The sequence below is a fragment of the Coptis chinensis genome, chromosome 3 (genome assembly GCF_015680905.1).
Source record: "Coptis chinensis isolate HL-2020 chromosome 3, ASM1568090v1, whole genome shotgun sequence".
Lineage (NCBI taxonomy): Eukaryota > Viridiplantae > Streptophyta > Magnoliopsida > Ranunculales > Ranunculaceae > Coptis > Coptis chinensis.
Window position 1 is genome coordinate 79,620,039 of NC_141458.1, and position 14,494 is coordinate 79,634,532.

A 14,494-nucleotide genomic window follows, 5' to 3' on the forward strand; every position below is an offset into this window, starting at 1 on the left:
CAACTCACACCGCTCACGAGCACTTTTTGCATTCCACTGAACGTGTTCAATCTTCTACCCATCTTCCATGGGTTAAAACATGAGTTACCGTACGATCATCTACGCCGAATACATGAAGTATGTAATATTTTTCACCATCCTAGCGTCATCGATGATCAGGTTAAGCTACGAGTGTTTCCTTTTACTCTAGCTGGTAAGAGTCACGCTTGGCTTCTTCTGCAGAAGGCCAATTCTTTTGATACATGGGAAAAGATTGTGTTCTCCTTCATGAAGAAGTACTTTCCGCCGAAGAAAACAGAAGAGATAAGAAACAAGATATAGTTATTCAGACAGAGTTCAAGTGAGACATTTTCTGAAGCATGGGATAGATTCTCTGACCTACTCCATTCATGTCCTCACCATAAACTAGAAATTTCCACTCTGGTCCAATGTTTCTTCAAAGATCTTCTCCCAGAACACATAGTAACCCTCGACATCATGAGTAATAGTAATTTTTTGGATAGAGGTGCAACCAAAGCCTTAACGTTTCTTAAAAGCCAAGTTGAAAAAAGTACCCATTGGGGCGACATAGACAATTTCAGAACATCCCAACCCAGTACATCTAAGGCTACTGGTATTTTTGAGGTGAAATTAGATCCAGAAATCAAAACTTTAATCGAAACCCTCACAAGAAAGATAGATGCTCTCACAACCAAACAAAAAGACCAAACCCCTCATCCTGTCATGAACATAAATACCTCACCATGCAATTTTTGTCTAAGCCTAAATCATATAGATGCCACATGTCCCTTGATCACAAACTATCATCACTTCAAACAGAAGAAGTATGTGCTTTCAATGTACTAAATGCAGCATGGAGACAATATCCAAACTTCACATGGACCAACATTCCACAAAACCAACTACCTCCAGGTTTCAACAAACCAACAAATACATTCAGACAAGGACAAGGACAAGGACAAGGTACTCAAAATAGTCAGAATAGAACATTGGTTCCATCCCATTTCAACCAGAACTACCAAAACCCACCTATCAACAACCAAAGAGACCTAGTTTCCATTACACCATCGACTAGTGTCCAAATAGATAAGCCCACCGAAATAATGCTATCTGTCATGCAATAACAAACCCAAATCCAGATAGGGTTATATACTAAAAGCATTACTTTTGTATTAACTCTAATTTTTTATATTTTGAATGAAAATTATATGGGCAAATGTTATGCATATTATATATGTTATTAGTTTTATGCATGTGTCTAATACTTTATGTTGTAGATGATATGGTGTGTGTTGACACACAGAAGATCATATCATCAGTACCTTATAAAGTATAAGTAAATATTCACAACCTAAATGGATTTGGTATAATCTGGTATTAGCCTATCTTGATTATAGGATTACACTAGTACACTTTCTGTGTATTGAACAGGACCAAGTGAGGTTGTTTCTCTTTATACTGACTATATAAAAGAACAAACACCTCTGTTATTATGGATGCTTGTCCACTTAATCTGGATATAATAATGAGCACTTTCATGCATTGTACATTGCTTTAAATCATCAATGAGTGAGATTCATTTGTGAATCAACAAACTCGATGGATTGGGTAATGACATTGTATGTAAGGTGTGATGTTAATTATAGAAAGAATCCGTGTCCCGCAAGAAGTCGGGCTGATGATGTCCCCTTGAGGAGCTCATAAAATTGTCATGTAAACCTGCAGTTAGATTTGATCTGACATGACAATGAGGTTGAGTGGTACTACTCAAGGACATAAGAAGTTGATTAATGTAGTTGTCAGTAACTTGACTTAATCAATGGGCATTCGATATCTTAAACACGGGGAGATCAACAAGCATATAATATGGAGCCCATAAACATTGACACATAATTTGGGATTAGGGCGGTAGTGCAATAATGGCCTTTAGTGGGATAAGCTATTTGTTGACGGACTTGGGTTGTGTGTTCTGGGCAAACATGGGAAGCCCAAGCCCGTTAGGAGGCCCAACCCTAATTTCTCCTCATGGTCCCTATTGTAGCCTATAAAAAGAAACCTTTTTCTTTGGCCACTTTTCTTTTCAGACATCACTCAAGCAAAAACAGATCCAATTCGGTTATAATGTTGTGAGAAAGAGAGAGGCCAAGTGAGAAAGAAGAGGTTGGAAGATCATTGCCCACACAACGTCTACTCTGTGCATAGGAATACAACAGAAGGTCAAGAGGTTGCTGATTCTGGATTCTCAGAGTTATCACAGCTGATCTACAAGTATGTTTTCCAATCAAAATCGTGAATACCATTAATTTCACTGCACATAGTTTTCACGGTTTGTAGAAATTTACATTCTGAAATAACGGTTCCTACAAATCCTAGCATCCATATAACAATCTCTGAACTTGTGATCCCAAGAGAAAACCCATAAAGGTGTGTTCCCAAGACAAGTTATTCTAAACCCTAAACCAACAAACACATCCTTTGAAGTCAAAAAGTGACGTGAACGAAGCTGGAGCGCTAAAAACTCTTTCTTAATCATCCCATCTACGAGGATTAATTCCTCTTTTCCGATGTATTCCTTACCCATTCCATTTCATCTTTTGCTTTAAGGGAATACATCAATAAGGTAACCGGACCTCCATGGGTGTGTGGTTGTAAATGTCGGAGCCTTAGTCCACGTATATCTTGCATATTCTTTGTAAAATAATTTTTACTCGTCGTTTGAGTAAGTGTGAACCTGTGGAGCGAGTATGAAAATTTTCTTTTCTTTATTTTACATTTCTTTTTCAAAAATAGTTGTTTTCTTTGTTCTGTTAATGATAGATTCTCGATACATCAATAGTTAAGTGATTTTTCAAAAACAAAATGGGCAATGGATTTTACACAGACCAACCCCTAGAACAACGCAATCTAGGGGTTGTTTGAGATCAGTTTTGCTTACTAAGAGTTTCTTATATCACCGAGCTATTCACCCGGGTAAGACATTCTATATATTATTGCGTAATAAATCCCCCAACTCGCGTAGCTGATGCTCTATCTATCTAGATTGGGTTCACCATAGAGCCGATATGAAAGTTGTCTAAGATTATTTGTTATGGTTTGTTTTCAAGTAGTAAGCGTCTAGAATCACAGCTTTTGAGTACGAGTTTCTTAAAACATCTCTCCATAAGCGATTCGATAAGCACCCAAAAGTGTATTTCAAACCCCTTAATAGTTTTTTATAAGCACCCAAAAGTGGATTTCAAACCCTTTAATAGTATTACATTTAGGCCAATTATGTTATAATAAATAAGAGTTAGTACTGTTTACGTGTAGATATTTGATAAGGTAAAAATAGTGTTTCCACACTACTAAACTCATGCAATTCAAGTTATTATAGTACTCTCTAAATATGCATGTTGATATAGAGGAGCAATCGTGTTATCCACTCTTGCTTGCACGTACTTAATACGAATTTAGACTAACTAAACTAATTCACTAATGAGAGAGTAATATTTTAGGCTATGAAAACAGTAAATAAATATGCTAAAATAGTGATTTAAACTATGAAGAAAGATGTAGAGAAAGTAATAAATCCACCTAATGATTAGTTTCATGCAAGAATCGAATTATATATTGAAAATAGATCATCTTTTGGTTTTCATGCAATGATCCAACCTAAAGCCTCAAATTTTATCATCCCTAGTAACAACCTATATCTCTATAGTCATTATTACTAGCATGTAGGATTATTACAACCAAATCTCTCGACTTAATCATAACAATCCCTAGTTTAATTTACTATATATTTATTTTGGAAGTCATACAATAAATTAAACCCATTGAAACACATAAGCAATTAAATAATTCTACTTAATAATATATTCCTCATTAGGTTTCATAATCACTCTCTCAAATGGGGGGATTAGCCTAATATCATTGGATTAATTAAACTAAGACAAGAAGAAGAAGACATAATAATGTAAAGACAATAATTGAAATTAACTAAACAATAGAATAAAGACATAATGTAAAAAAGAATTGAATAAATACTAAGCTTTTATTGATAGGGAATTAATGGAGGCCACACTACAAACTAATTAATTAACTAAACATAAACTAAACTAAAAAGGGAGAGAGAGAGAGAACCCTAAATTACAACTAAACTAATGGGGATGAAGCCAAGTTTTGTTTAGCCTTAACCCTCTTTATATAGGAGAGGGTTATGGTTATATTTTTGTGCATGGGCCTAAAAAGGGGACTTTGGGCCTCTAAAGTGAGCCAAAAGTCCATTAGGTTAAGTCTAAAGAGGCTATAACTGCTGGAAATTACTTCCGTGCCTTTTTCATCCGCTTTTACAGCTCTGATTGGGGCAAGACTAGGTCCATTGGAAAGATGATTCCGAGTCGGTCATTTTAACATAAAGTAGGTTCAATTCCGAGGCCCAAGTCCAAAGATACACCCTGTTGAAGTTCTCTTGACTCTTATGTTATCTTTCTACCCGGATTGACTTTGACTGGGCTTGAAAAAGGCTTTTCTCCATGATTCTTGGTCTTTAAATGTATAACTTCCTTAGCAATCATCTTGACTCATTTTCTATACAAAAATGGTGCTTTTAGTCACCTAATCAACTTCAAGTCCTGAAATGCACAAAAACACATAAACAATACTAATTCTCATTTATTATAAACATAATTGGCCTAAGTAGTATATTATTAAGGGGTTTAAAATACTTTTTTGGGTGCTTATCACACCACCCCCAAAATAGCATTTTGCTTGTCCTCAAGTAAAAAATGAGAAATAAAAACAAATAAGTGGCCAAAAATGTGGTCCTCACTAATCTCGTTTCGCGGAGTGCGATTGCATTGACCATATGCAATAAGGCCTTAAACCATTTGGAATTCCCTAGTGGATGAGTAATAACCTCGTGAGAGTTTTCTAGAGAAGGTACTTGCAAATTTCATTTATATTACAACAACTAAGAGATAAAAGTAAAATTTCCTAATTAATCTCAGATGTCTATACATCTTAATAACAATTTAATAAGAACAATGCTTTTGAAACCTAAGATAATACACGCATAATAATCAAATCATCTAATGATACACATGCATGCTATGAACTATGTTATGAAATGCAATGTCAGGTCCGTTTATAAAACTTTTGGAATATCATTCTTAAGTAGGTCCTCACAATTTGTCTAGACAAAAATACTCTGATTTTTTCACTCAAGTTAGCTCACTCCAGTGTGTAGTGGGCACACGTTTTCTCACAATCTCAATGATGTCCAAAGGAGTTGAGATCGATCAATCACATCTAACACTTAATATCACACCAAATTAGTCCTAATTGAGCTAGAGGTCTTTATTAGGTGATACGGGGCTGAGGTAGGGGTGGGAATTTGGCCCTAACGACCCTAACCCGGCCCTGACAGACCCGACCCTAAGCCTTATAAAGCCCTCACAACTAAAGCCCTCACAGAGTTTAGGGCAGGGCCGACCCGACCCGACCCTAAGGCCTTCTAGGGCAGGGCTAGGGCTAAGGTTCTGAAACATAGGCCCGACCCTAATTCAGCCCTAACCAAGCCCTAGTTATAGTTTCACATTTTCACTATAAATACACATACAATAATTGTCCACCAACTATTTGTTAAATATTTTAAATTAAAATAACATTGTCATTTGTAATTTATCACTTATACACAAGGGTACTTTCAATAACTTGTCTTATATAACAAAAACTTGTTAACCTATCTAGCAGCCATGAAGAACAATGAGCACGAGCCTAATAAAAAAATAAGACTTTATTCCTTTGATCATCAAATCAAAGTCTAGAACTTATTATTCTCAATTTATTTTTCCACTTACTTCTTATAAATTATATTTTTATTATCATCCAAGCCAAGTCTAGAACTAAAGGTTTCCGTCCACACCATTAAAGCGAAATACAGAGCAGAAATTTGTAACACAGAAAAAAAAAAAAAACAACCTTTGTCTGAAAAATGGCATTTATAAAACGAAGAAAATATATAGGCCCGGCCCTAAAACCCGACCCTAAAATCCGGCCCTAAAGCTTTTAAAGAGGGCTTAGGGTAGGGTCAGGGCTTGAGATTTAGACTTGTGACCCGGCCCGATCCGACCCTATGATGACTTTAGGGTCGGGCTGACCCGGCCTTAATATCTAAAGGGCTTTTAAATGTTTAGGGCCGGGCTAGCCCGACCCGACCCATTGCCCACCCCTAGGCTAAGGTGATGGTTTAAGAAGAAACGGAATGGATACTCAAATAAACAAGTCTAAGATAATAGGGTCTTCAATTATATGTAACTAGAGAAAACTGTGTTCTTACTGTGCTTCTATACTTAGTTTCCATCCTTAGCCATTTTGTTTTGGCTTTTTACTCCATTTATTCAATTTTTTTTGGAGTTTTTATTTTATTTCTATTTTTATTTTTCTTTTCTTTTCTTTGGATGAAAACTTTTTTTTTTCTTTTCTGAAGCAACTAACTAATTTTGGTTTTCCATAGGTCTTTCTCTTTATTCTTTTTACTCATCCTACTCTCAGACTCATTCAAAGATGGGTAGGCTTATTTTTATTTTTATTGATTTAGAAAATGGGTAAAGGATTTGTGGTTGCAAAAAGGCTAATGAAAGGCTCAGTGGAGTGACTGGTGGATAATTATTAATAGGTGTGAATTTTTAGCTATATCGATCCAAAGAGGGCCTAACTTCTCACTTATGATATGGTATGATGATCAAGCAAGTAGATGTGTGATTTCTCTACTCAGATTATATGTCTCCTTTGTGTCATCACTCAGATACTCACTCATATGAGGCTTTTAGGCTAGAATCTCACAGGATATGTGAAATTAAGTAGTCTAACCTAGGTCTCAGAAAAATACTGTCAAGTACACTTATACATACTCATGCAAGATGTTAATAAAAAGATGTAATGACTATTATCTACGTATTAACCTAAGTTTCTAAGAACTACTCTTAATTCTATTGCTACTTGAGATTTCTAGACTAATATCATCATGGAAAAGGAAATAATATTATTATCCTAAGTGCATAGTATAAACTATTTTTATGCTTTTTCTATTTTTATACGACAAATAATATGTAATATACAACCTAATATGTGCTTAAACATTTACAGCGTGTTTTTATACCCCCAAACAAAATCATACTTTGTCCCCAAAGTATGAAATGAAAATAAAGAATAGAGAGTACCATAGAAATGTGCTTGTAAATAGGAGCACCTGTAAAGGAAAGTTAAATGATACAAATATAAAGAAATAAATTGCAGATGCAACTCCTATATGAGTTTCATCCATTATGGAGATAACAGTAATTAAAAATAGTTTGGGACATAAGCGGACACTAAAAGGATATTATAAATATTACCATATATAGTTGAGGTAATCAAGCATTATCCCCCGTTTACTCATCACTTGTGCAATGAGGCTCCTTTAAATCTTGCATATCTATGACTACTTTCCATGCCTTCATTCTATTTTCATCTACCCTAGCCAACCTATTTAGTGCAATTTGGTCCAGCGGGGTATATAGGGCTACTAAGTGAGGTTGTAGGCGCCAGCTAGGCCAAACCATAGCAAATAAAGAACAGACTATAGCATTGGTCGTGCGCATTGTATCAACCTTAACCCAATCGGTGAAACGTGTACATATTTTTGGGAAAAAGAAGGACATTATACATGTGATTGTGACTAGCATAAGAAGGTACTGATGCCTTACAGTCTGTGCTCTTGCAAGACCATCCACTATGGTTTTAGATATATTATAATACCAACGCCCTTCTGCTAAAGCAAAGAAAGTGTTGCATGCGCGGGAATTCGTAGATTTGAAGTGCCAATCTCCTAGGACATTAAGCTTAAGGAAAAGCATAGCATGGCCTGTATTAAGGGCCATGCTTCCTAAGGATACATTAAGTTGGCCTTGGTGTTATACTTGAAATATACCGACACCATATGTCTCGTGGAAGTTTACCCAATCATAATGGTTGTCATTATCATCTATATAATTAATTTGGGTATGTGGGGCAGTGGTTGGAATTTCTAAGGCACATGCAATTAAGTACTTAGTCAATAAACAAGGTTTGTCATCTAATGTCACTATGAGTCCATCTTCTCCAGGGGAGCGTGTATAGAATTCAACATGCTCATAAAAATATGTAGTAAGTGAAGGAGAATAAATTTGATCAGGTCTTACCAGTAGAGTTTCCCAATGGTGCTCCATAATCATATCATCAAAGTATGCACTATATTTATCATTGTGAAAAAGGTCCTCAAAAGACTGTTCTGGCGATATAATTTTTGGAGTAGACATAGTAAACAAGTAATGAACTTAAGTACTGGAAGTGTTAGAAGAAGAACCTGGAAGTCCGAGCCTGGAAGCTTGCGGTGAGGGAGCGCGCGCGCTTGAGATATACCTTTATAGGGCACGGTGCACGAGTAAGAATGTTGACCAAAGTTATACGAGCACGATGAGCGTTAAGTTTGTTCATGTGTAAGGCGCACGCGAGCTCTAAAATGCAGCGATGTGTTTAGGGTTTCCAGTTATGAAACTACATGCTTAGAGATTGTTTTTATAGTGTTTGGTTACTAAGTCTAAGGCCAGATGGTTGCTAAAAAAAAAGATGTGAAAAAACATATTTTTAGAATAGTTTCCTACACATGAATTCTATTTCAGTTTTTGGAATTTCTATATATAATTAGCTTCCAAAATTCACATATTTGCCGGAGTGTGAAGTCAAGAAATGGATCATGGAAATCGAAATCAATACATTTCTTACTGTTGATCAAGTTGTATAGGCTCCGTCAAGTTCCGAAGAGTTTTCTATCTCTTCAGCATATGCCTCTCTAAAAAATGTCCGTAGTAGAGTGAAGTGGCACAAGATAGTCTGGGTAAGCTCGCGATCCTAAAACATGCCTTCACTATGTGGCAGCTAGTTTCAGGAGCCCTTCCCACACATAATAGATTGTGAATGAAGAAGGTGATTGGGCAATCAAGATGTTGTTTATGTGACTCGCAAGAGGAAAGCTCGGCCCATTTATTTTTTGATCGTTCTTTTTCGAAATTAGTTTGGCAAAGCATCAAGAAAGCAATGGGGCTAACAGAAGTGGTTCGCAACTCGCATGATGAGTGGTATCATCTCATGCGTATCTATAGATCAAATTCGATGTCAGTTGAAGTGATAAAGGCGTTGACTAGTGCTGTTGTCCAAGCCATTTGGAATAAAAGGAACTAGAGACTTAAGAAACAGTGTTTCAGAACTGCCAATGTAATCAGTACCCGAGTACTCAATAGTATGAAGATATACTTAGGGAAGATGCTAGAAACAGTTAAAGAGGATGGATTATTGAGAGCTCTCTTGTCTAGACTGGGTGTTGGAGCTAAGTTCAGAAATAATGAAGAAAAATGGGTGCGATGGGAGAAGTCAGACACAGCAATTCCCACTCTTAACTCTGACGGATCTATTTAAGGTGGGAGTGCCAGGTTTGGAGGAGCTTTATGAGACTGCAATGGAGATGTTATTATCGTGTACAGTGGAAGCTCTAATAGACTATCTGTGTTGTACCAGCAACTTCTTGGGGTACAAAAATGGCTTGAAGGTGCGATAGATATGAACGTAAATAGACTCCAAGTTCAATCCGACTCTATGATCCAAATAATTAAGAAGAAAGAGGTACCTCCATGGTATTGTAGGAATCTAGTAGCACAGATATGGGCCGATACTTTGAAGTTTGAAGAAATCTCATTTAAGCATGTATTTAGAGAAGGAAATCAAGTAGCTATCTAAACTTAGCAAGTCCTCATGTAATGAAATTTTGTACCATATCCCCCCAATGGACCAAAAAATGTATGAATTGGTTAAAGGGGATAAAAAAGAAAAAATGTACTTGCGCGCTTGATTTGAGTAATAAAAGGTTGGGGTCTCCTTAACCCCTAGCCATTTCAAAAAAAAAAAAAAAAAAAAAAAAAAAAAAAAAACTTCCAAAATTTCCTGAAATTTTGATATTCCACGAAATTTAAGGTTCCTAATTACACTATGGATCCCAATTGAATAAAACAAGGCCCATGGGTTGAATATAATGGGTTTCTCTATTAGATTAGCTTTTGAAATTCTATGAAACTTTGAAATTTCTTGAAATATCAGGTACCTAATTACATTGTGGATCCCAATTAAATTAAACAAGGCCCAAGGATTCTTATATTTTGGCCCAAAACTTATATAAATGTGAGTAAGGCACGCAATACATGCTGAATATCAACAGAAAAACTATATGGTAAAGAATATGTGATTAATCATGAATTAAATTTAACAATACGTGGATAGATAAATAATCACATAAACAAAATACATTAACTACTTAACTATAGAATGCAATAAACAAATAATTAAACTAAAGTTACTGAAATTGAAACAAGTACGAAAATTAAATAGTTATTACAAAAAATAAATAAATCTAAATCAATTGCATCACAACAAATCAAAAAGAAATAATCTATCCCTAGAGGATCAAGATTATTTATTATAAGCACCCAAAAGTGTATTTTAAACCCATTAATAGTATTATATTTAGGCCAATTATGTTTATAATAAATAAGAGTTAGTACTATTTACGTGTTTTTGTGTATTTCATGTTTTAAAGTTGTTTATGTGCTTAAATATGTCATTTTGCATGGAAAAGGAGTCAAGATGATTGCTAGAAGAGTTTTATATTTAAAGCCCTAGAATCAAGAAGAAAAAGTGATAAACGGTAATTTATCCGTTTTTGGTTTTTATACTTAAGTCCGAGGTCCACAGTACGAAGTCCACAGACCAAAGTCCAAAGTCCAAAGTCCAAAGTCCGTATAGTCGTCCGTTTAGTCAAGTTACCTTGCTCACGTGGGTTTGGTAGGATAGGTCGAGTAAGGGATCGTCCAAACCTTAGGGCTCGACAAGGTTCACAACTGGAATTACAACTTTTGGTGAGTAGGATTTCAGGTCTTTTAGTTGGTTTAATTAAATTAACGGTAATGTAAATAATGTAAATTACTAACGGTGACTTCGATGTAAATAAACAAAGATAGAGAAATAGGGAGAGGGTTAATCATACTCATGCAAGAATCATTTTTCAACAGTTTATATTACCACATCACTATAGCTCTAATTCGTCTCGAGTTCATAGACAAATCCGAGACGACGCCGAGTATCGATCCCTAGCAAAACGAGCACATCTCTTAGTCGCATCCCACTAGCATAAGGAGTTGAACTAATATTTCATCTCTAGAATATCATTTCAGCTCCTGGTTCAATTCTACATCAGCTGGACAAATTGGAGAGCTGTCTGACACCAGAGAGTCACGCGCGAGACATTTTGGGTCTCTCGCAAAACTATTCTGGAGTATTAGCACTCCAAATTTGTACAGTCTCAGTCATTTTGGGACCGGATGTCTAATCTACACCTAATTCCTAATCAGTGATTCTAGAATATTAAAGAGTCAATCCGGATTCTCACACGAGCAGCATAACCCTCCCCCTGAGGGGGGGATTAGCTCATGGTCATTGAAGGAATAATTAAACTTGTAGTATACATTAAATAAGTAAATGTAGGGCAGGAATAAAACTTGAAAAGAAATGACTTACAATATTTAAGCTGCTGGAATGAAAAGGACGGAATCTAAGTGCTGGAATGAAAACTACAGATGTTAATATGCTGAAGGCCAAATAATGAAGACCCCCCCCCCCCCCATATATATAGGCTAGAGACCCTTGTGAAGGATTAATTGGGTTTTGTCTTCTATTGAATTGAGACATTCAAAACTTTGACTTTACTCAGTTTAATTTGCCTTGTCTTTTCCTTATTAAGGTTTTGTCTTTAGCGAAATTCAATTCAAACCACCTGCTTTGAATTGGTACGTGTCTTCCATATTGCGAGGTGGCACAAAATTGTGACCATCACTTGCCACCTGCCTATGCTGACTCATCATGCCTTTTGGGCTCACAGAGTGGGTCCACGTGGTGTGTCCAGTGGCGACGCCGATTTTGGCATTTTTACAACTTTCTGTCCTTGCGTAGAGTTTGTCGCCCTGGTCACTCTGGCAGTTCACTAGCCAACGTCGGCATCCATAGTTATCAGATGTGAGCTTCGGAAGTTTGCTGCTTCTTTATATGTGGACCCGTTCTGCACTAGTTTTGTTCTTTTGGAAACTTTGACTCTAGTCAGGCTTTGTTGAGCTTCACTGGGGTTGAGTGGGGAACTTCAAATATTCCAATATTCCCGTACTTCGATGCATGTTTTATCATTATATTCATGTTAACTGCAGAAACCTGCAAAAGTACTCAAATATAATTATTACATGTTTATTAAACACATAATCAACCAAAATGCTATGTCTTTCTGGGGTTAATATTACAGTTTTGGGTGCTTATCACACTACCCCCAAACAACATTTTGCTTGTCTTCAAGCAAAGAAGAGACATTAAAATGATAAGTGGTCAAAAATGTGTTGTCCTAAGCTAAATTTCATTTCACCGAGTGTAGTTGCATTGACCATATGCAACAAGGCCTTGAACCACTAGGAAATTCCCTAGTGGACAAGTTATAGCCTCGTGAGAGTTTTCCAGAGAAGATACTCACAAACTTCATTTATACTACAACGACTCAGTAACAAAGGCATGTTTCCTTACTTAATCTCAGATATCTAGACATCTCACTAGCGAGGGAAACAAGGATTTAATTCATTCGAAATTCAAGTTAATATACATACAATAATCAAAACATCTATGTATGAGCATCCATGCAGTGAATTTATAATGAAATGTACCAGCAGGGCCGTTTCTGGATCCTTTGGATAGCGTCCTTAAGTAGGTTCTCACCGGTATGTGTCGAAACACAATTTTTCTCTTATTTTTCCAATCAAGTTTTGCTATCTCCAGTGTGCAGTGGGCACACGTTTCCTCACATACTCAATGACAATCAGAGGAGCTGAGGTCGAGAAATCACAACTACTACTTATTATTATACTATCCTACTCCTAATTGAGCTAGAGGTCTTTATTAGGTGTTATGGGGCTTAGGAGGTAGTGTAGAAGAAAATGGAATAGAAAATTCAAAAAAAATGATAAGTATGAGATAATAAGGCCAATTAGGTTCTTTATTTTTTATACTAGAGATATTTATACTAGAGAAATCTTTATTTTTTCCCTGCTTCTAACATCGGTTTCCATACTTGGCTTTTTCAAGCTTTTGCATTCCCTTTTGATTTGAATTTGGGGAGAATTCTAATTTGATATTTCTTTTGATTTTTGGAAACATATTTCTATTTTTCTTTTTCTTTTCTTCTGAAACAGGTAACTAATTTTGATTTGTGACAAGTTTTTCTCTTCATTTTTCCGCATTTCATCCTATTTCTCATACTCATCATCTAGGTAGGCTTATTTATTTGTGGTTAATAGATGGGTAATGAATTTTTGGTGCAATAGAAAAGGTTAATGAAAGGTTTAGTGGGGTGACTAGCGGTAAAATTTTTTTACAGGTGTGAACTTTTGGCTATATCGATCCAAAGAAGGCCTAAATTCTCGCCTAGGATTTGGATAGTGATCAAGTAAGTAGACGTGTGAACTTCTCTATTCGGAAAACTACTCCTTTGTGTAATTACTCACATATCACACATTTTGAGGCTTTTTGTTAGATTCTTACAAGATATGGAAACTAAGTTGTCTAACCGTGGGTCCTAGAAATTTACTGCTGTGTACATTTAATGATAGTTATTGCATGAATGCTCATGAAAAGATGTAAAGACTATTGCATACGTATTAAATTAAGTTTCTAAGAACAAGTCCTAATTCTAATGCAAGGGTGAAATTTCTAAATATTTTTCATCACAGAAAAGTAAACAAGAATTTGTCACTAAATACGTTTATTTAGACATAAAGTAAACTATGCATGTTTAATTTTTGCGAAAGGTTCTCACCACCCCCAAACAGTCGGATGCTGTGTTCTCAAAGTGTTAAGAGGAAAAAAGAGTATACCTGAGAGGCTTTGAGCAAAAATATAGCTAACATCTTCCACAGAAATTTATTATAACACACTATATATTATACATCATAAAAGTGAAAGCACACTATTAGATTGGCACACTGTTAGGTTATTTATTTATCTCACATCAAAACGTAAAACAAATATGTACATGCATCAACTCACATTGCCCCAACCACGAACTGGGGGATGGTCCATCCTTGCTTCGTCTCTGTAGAAATGTCATTCCTTTGTGTCACGCCAATCTATCATAGATTTCCAGACTTCGCTCCACTTCCTCTTTTTTGCAGTGTCCAGATGAGCTATCATTTTATCATCATCAGGGAAGGAACAAACTTTCTTTAGATACCTTGCAGGGCACCGCCATGTCCGAAATCGCAAAGAACGAATTATCTTGTTTGTTGGACACATAGAGTCGACCTTTACCCAATCCTGAAAAGTGGCTGCAAACTGTGGGAAGTACGTCCTCACTATCCTG

At 36.0% G+C, this 14,494-nt stretch overlaps 1 non-coding gene across 1 annotated transcript; it reads right to left on the minus strand.

Moving 5' to 3' along the window:
- Nucleotides 1–301: 301 nt before the first annotated feature.
- On the minus strand, nt 302–407 carry LOC147510999 (small nucleolar RNA R71). Its single transcript, XR_015219610.1, has one exon. It is a non-coding gene; the product is annotated as a small nucleolar RNA R71 (small nucleolar RNA).
- Between the last annotated feature and the right edge of the window lie 14,087 nt (nt 408–14,494).